This window comes from Ranitomeya variabilis, chromosome 8 (assembly GCF_051348905.1).
Source record: "Ranitomeya variabilis isolate aRanVar5 chromosome 8, aRanVar5.hap1, whole genome shotgun sequence".
In the NCBI taxonomy this organism is placed as follows: domain Eukaryota; kingdom Metazoa; phylum Chordata; class Amphibia; order Anura; family Dendrobatidae; genus Ranitomeya; species Ranitomeya variabilis.
Window position 1 is genome coordinate 133,382,420 of NC_135239.1, and position 6,000 is coordinate 133,388,419.

The following is a 6,000-nucleotide window of genomic DNA, read 5'->3' on the forward strand; positions in this document are numbered from 1 at the left end:
TATTGATGTTTCACTACTTCCACGCCCTTCACCTTCTTTTTTACTTCTCCCACACTTTCTTCTTCATTATCCTCATCATCAGCTTCTTTGACATCAACTTCTTCACCTTATTCATCTTCTTCTTCATCTTCTACCTATTATTTTTTTGGTTACATTGTTCATATTCTTTTTATTTTACTATTATCTTCATCATATTCTACTTCTTCATCATATTCTTATTTGTGACAGGCATTCCCGTAGTTGTTATCTATAAAAGTTTGAAGATTACACCTTCCTTTCTGCCTGTCACAAAAGAGTTACATTTGTCCGCGTTCAGTTTGGCCTGCAGCATCAGGCTTTATCCAGGGGCACCACGAGGAGGAACGGACTCACCCCCATACACTGCTTAGTCTTCTTCTGCTTATAATTTAGATAATATTTTTTGCTCTGATATTTAGTGTTATGCTTAATGTTCTTCTGCTCTTTGTTCTGCAGCCTCTTGTTCTTCTGCTTCTCGGTCTTCCAGGTCGTCGTCGTCTCCAGGGTCGTCGTCTCCGGGGTCGTCGTCATCGGGGTGGTCTTCAGGGTCGTCGTCTCCGGGGTCGTCGTCATCGGGGTGGTCTTCAGGGTCATCGTCTCCAGGGTCGTCGTCATCACGGTGGTTGTCGTCTCTGGTGTCGTCGTCATCTTAGGGGTGGTTTTCCGGGTCATCGTGTTTAGTCTCTTGAACTTGGAAATGTAGCAGAAGGTACAAGAAGGCTGAGAAAATGCCGAGAACCAGCTGATGGAACTGGAACTCGGATGGCTACCCGAAGGTCCAAGAGCCAATGGAACTACCGAGGACCAGCTGACGTTACTGGAACCCGGTTACTAAGCAGGAGGTACCCGTGCCTGAAAGCACTACCAAGGACCACCTGACGTTGGTGGAACTCGGATACCCAGAGGGAGGCACCTAAGCCAAAGGCTCTGCCTGGAACCAGCTGACGGTACTGGAACCAGGATGGGGAGCAGAAGGTACAAGAGCAAAAGACACTGCCGAGAACCAGCTGACGGTGCTGGAACCCGGATGGGTAGCCGAAGGTCCAAGAGCCAATGGAACTACCGAAGACCAGCTGACGTTACTGGAACCCGGTTACTAAGCAGGAGGTACCTGTGCCTGAAAGCACTACCAAGGACCACCTGACGTTGGTGGAACTCGGATACCCAGAGGGAGGCACCTAAGCCAAAGGCTCTGCCCGGAACCAGCTGACGGTACTGGAACCAGGATGGGGAGCAGAAGGTACAAGAGCAAGTGTCTGCGTGGCTTTTGCAGGACACGATGCCGGCTGCACAGCAGGGGAACAGCTGGCGGTGCTGAACCCCACTGACACATTGGCTGGTGTTTTTCTCTGTGCAGCTAGCAGTACCGGGCCCCAACTGGCGGTGTTAGAGCCCGGGGTCAGCAGGAGGAGGAGATGGAGCAGAGTGTAGGCCGAAGCCTGCACTGGCGGCAGCTTTGGGTCTGTTGTGCCTGCGTGGCAGTTGCAGGACACGTTGCCGGCTGCACAGCAGGGGAACAGCTGGCGGTGCTGAACCCCACTGACACATTGGCTGGTGTTTGGCTCTGTGCAGCTAGCAGTACCGGGCCCCAACTGGCGGTGTTGGAGCCCGGGCTCTGCAGGGGGAGCAGAGTGTAGGCCGAAGCCTAATTGAACCAATTTCAAAGGTAACCTTTAACCCCCCCTCAGGGGTTACAAAGTAGAAGAGCCACAGCTTATGCAGCAGTAGTGCTGCACAAGTCAAAGGTTGCTCTTTTAATTTTGCTCCTTGCACACGCTGAATGAAACACGTATAACATTTAGCCCTTTATACAGTCAAACTGTGTTGGAGGCGCGAGTTCCCTTTGTAATGAAGAATCCCACCTTGGTGCTGGGTGCAGCCTCCTGAGCGTTGTTATTTGCTGTACAGGAGTCTGCGCTGTCGTGTTATCCCCTGGCCTAGCGCTGTTAGCGCTGCCCATCTTCTGACATCATTTAATGTCGGCCGGTGCGGTTCGCGATGACCATGAATCCCAGCCCCGCAGTGTCTTAACATTGTTAAAACACTGCGGGGCTGGGATTCATGGCCTGGCGCAGCACATATGTTCGCCTCTCACACTCGGGTCCTTACACCCGCTTCAGACTGTGCGGCGTCAGCTGATCCCTTATCGCATGCCACGGCCATGAAGCCGCACAGTCTGAAGAAGGCAGAAAGAGATGAGGGACAGGCGAACTGATGCACTGCTCATGCCCATCAATCACACCCTCGCAGTCCCAAGAAATAAGACACCGAGGGGCGTTGTGTGGGTCAGGGCGGCCGCAGAGGCGCAGGCAGCCAAACAATGATGCCAGAAGACGGGCAGCGCTACCAAGGGGGTTGCAGCGTGTCATTACAAAGGAAAGTCACACCCCCGGGACAGTTAAATGGTCACACAGAGGACACATTTCAGACGTGTTTTCAGTTCCACATGTGCGAGGAGAATACGTTTATGAGCCACCTTGCACACATGCAGCATTACCGCTGTACAAGGTGGCCTTAAAAACGTACAAACGCCTGGGGGAGGGGGGACAGGTTCCCTTCAATTTCAGTTCTTGTGTCTGCGTGGCTTTTGCAGGACACGATGCCGGCTGCACAGCAGGGGAACAGCTGGCAGTGCTGAACCCCATTGACACATTGGCTGGTGTTTTTCTCTGTGCAGCTAGCAGTACCGGGCCCCAACTGGCGGTGTTAGAGCCCGGGGTCAGCAGGAGGAGGAGATGGAGCAGAGTGTAGGCCGAAGCCTACTTGAACCAATTTCAAAGGTAACCTTTAACCCCCCCCTCAGGGGTTACAAAGTAGAAGAGCCACAGCTTATGCAGCAGTAGTGCTGCACAAGTCAAAGGTTGCTATTTTAATTTTGCTCCTTGCACACGCTGAAAGGAACATGTATAACATTTAGGCCCTTACACAGTCAAACTGATTTTGAGGCGTGAGTTCCCTTCGTAAAGAGACGCAGTACAGCTGGCAAAAATGCCACCTTGGTGCTTTGCGCGGCCTCCTGAGCATCGTTATTTGTTGCACAGGAGTCTGCGCTGTCGTGTTATCCCTTGGCCTTGCGCTGTTAGTGCTGCCCGTCCTCTGACATCATTTGATGTCGGCCGGTGCGGTTCGCGATGCCCATGAATCCCAGCCCCGCAGTGTCTTGACATAGTTAAAACACTGCGGGGCTGGGATTCATGGCCTGGCGCAGTACATATGTTCGCCTCTCGCTTGGGTTCTTACACCTGCTTCAGACTATGTGGCGTCAGCTGATCCCTTATCGCATGCCACGGCCATGAAGCCGCACAGTCCGAAGAAGGCGGAAGGAGATGAGGGACAGGCGAAGAAATGCACCGTTCATGCCCGTCAATCACACCCTCGCAGTCAAAATAAATAAGACACCGAGGGGCGTTGTGTGGGGCAAGGCGGCCGCAGAGGCGCACCCAGCCAAACAATGATGCCAGAAGACGGGCAGCGTTACCAAGGAGCTTGTTGCGTGTCAATACAAAGGAAAATCACACCTGAGGGACGTTTTAATGGTCACAGAGGACACATTTTAGACGTGTTCAGTTCCACGAGTGCAAGGAGAATACGTTTCTGAGCCACCTTGCACACTTGCAGCATTACTGCTGTACAAGGTGGCTGTAAAACATAGAAACACCTGGGGGAGGGTGGACAGGTTCCCTTCAATTTCAGTTCTTGTGTCTGCGTGGCGGTCGCAGGACACGTTGCCGGCTACACAGCAGGGGAACAGCTGGCGGTGCTGAACCCCACTGACACATTGGCTGGTGTTTTTCTCTGTGCAGCTAGCAGTACCGGGCCCCAACTGGCGGTGTTAGAGCCCGGGGTCAGCAGGAGGAGGAGATGGAGCAGAGTGTAGGCCGAAGCCTGCACTGGCGGCAGCTTTGGGTCTGTTGTGCCTGCGTGGCTGTTGCAGGACACGTTGCCGGCTGCACAGCAGGGGAACAGCTGGCGGTGCTGAACCCCACTGACACATTGGCTGGTGTTTGGCTCTGTGCAGCTAGCAGTACCGGGCCCCAACTGGCGGTGTTGGAGCCCGTGCTCTGCAGGGGGAGCAGAGTGTAGGCCGAAGCCTACTTGAACCAATTTCAAAGGTAACCTTTAACCCCCCCTCAGGGGTTACAAAGTAGAAGAGCCACAGCTTATGCAGTAGTAGTGCTGCACAAGTCAAAGGTTGCTCTTTTAATTTTGCTCCTTGCACACGCTGAATGAAACACGTATAACATTTAGCCCTTTATACAGTCAAACTGTGTTGGAGGCGCGAGTTCCCTTTGTAATGAGACGCAGCACAGATGTCAAGAATCCCACCTTGGTGCTGGGTGCAGCCTCCTGAGCGTTGTTATTTGCTGTACAGGAGTCTGCGCTGTCTTGTTATCCCCTGGCCTAGCGCTGTTAGCGCTGCCCATCTTCTGACCTCATTTAATGTCGGCCGCTGCGGTTCGCGCTGACCATGAATCCCAGCCCCGCGGTGTCTTAACATTGTTAAAACACTGCGGGGCTGTGATTCATGGCCTGGCGCAGCACATATGTTCGCCTCTCGCACTCGGGTCCTTACACCCGCTGCAGACTGTGCGGCGTCAGCTGATCCCTTATCGCATGCCACGGCCATGAAGCCGCACAGTCTGAAGAAGGCGGAAGGAGATGAGGGACAGGCGAACTGATGCATTGCTCATGCCCATCAATCACACCCTCGCAGTCCCAAGAAATAAGACACCGAGGGGCGTTGTGTGGGTCAGGGCGGCCGCAGAGGCGCAGGCAGCCAAACAATGATGCCAGAAGACGGGCAGCGCTACCAAGGGGGTTGCAGCGTGTCATTACAAAGGAAAGTCACACCCCCGGGACGGTTAAATGGTCACACAGAGGACACATTTCAGACGTGTTTTCAGTTCCACATGTGCGAGGAGAATACGTTTATGAGCCACCTTGCACACATGCAGCATTACCGCTGTACAAGGTGGCCTTAAAAACGTACAAACGCCTGGGGGAGGGGGGACAGGTTACTTTCAATTTCAGTTCTTGTGTCTGCGTGGCTTTTGCAGGACACGATGCCGGCTGCACAGCAGGGGAACAGCTGGCGGTGCTGAACCCCACTGACACATTGGCTGGTGTTTTTCTCTGTGCAGCTAGCAGTACCGGGCCCCAACTGGCGGTGTTAGAGCCCGGGGTCAGCAGGAGGAGGAGATGGAGCAGAGTGTAGGCCGAAGCCTGCACTGGCGGCAGCTTTGGGTCTGTTGTGCCTGCGTGGCTGTTGCAGGACACGTTGCCGGCTGCACAGCAGGGGAACAGCTGGCGGTGCTGAACCCCACTGACACATTGGCTGGTGTTTGGCTCTGTGCAGCTAGCAGTACCGGGCCCCAACTGGCGGTGTTGGAGCCCGTGCTCTGCAGGGGGAGCAGAGTGTAGGCCGAAGCCTACTTGAACCAATTTCAAAGGTAACCTTTAACCCCCCCCTCAGGGGTTACAAAGTAGAAGAGCCACAGCTTATGCAGCAGTAGTGCTGCACAAGTCAAAGGTTGCTCTTTTAATTTTGCTCCTTGCACAAGCTGAATGAAACACGTATAACATTTAGGCCCTTACACAGTCAAACTGATTTTGAGGCGTGAGTTCCCTTCATAAAGAGACGCAGTACAGCTGGCAAAAATGCCACCTTGGTGCTTTACGCGGCCTCCTGAGCATCGTTATTTGTTGCACAGGAGTCTGCGCTTTTGTGTTATCCCTTGGCCTTGGGCTGTTAGCGCTGACCATCCTCTGACATCATGTTATGTCGGCTGTTGCGGTTTGCGATGACCATGCATCCCAGCCCCCCAGTGTGTTAACATTGTTAAACACTGCGGGGCTGGGATTCATGGCCTGGCGCAGTACATATGTTCGCCTGTCACACTCGGGTCCTTACACCCGCTTCAGACTGTGCGGCGTCAGCTGATCCCTTATCGCATGCCGCGGCCATGAAGCCGCACAGTCTGA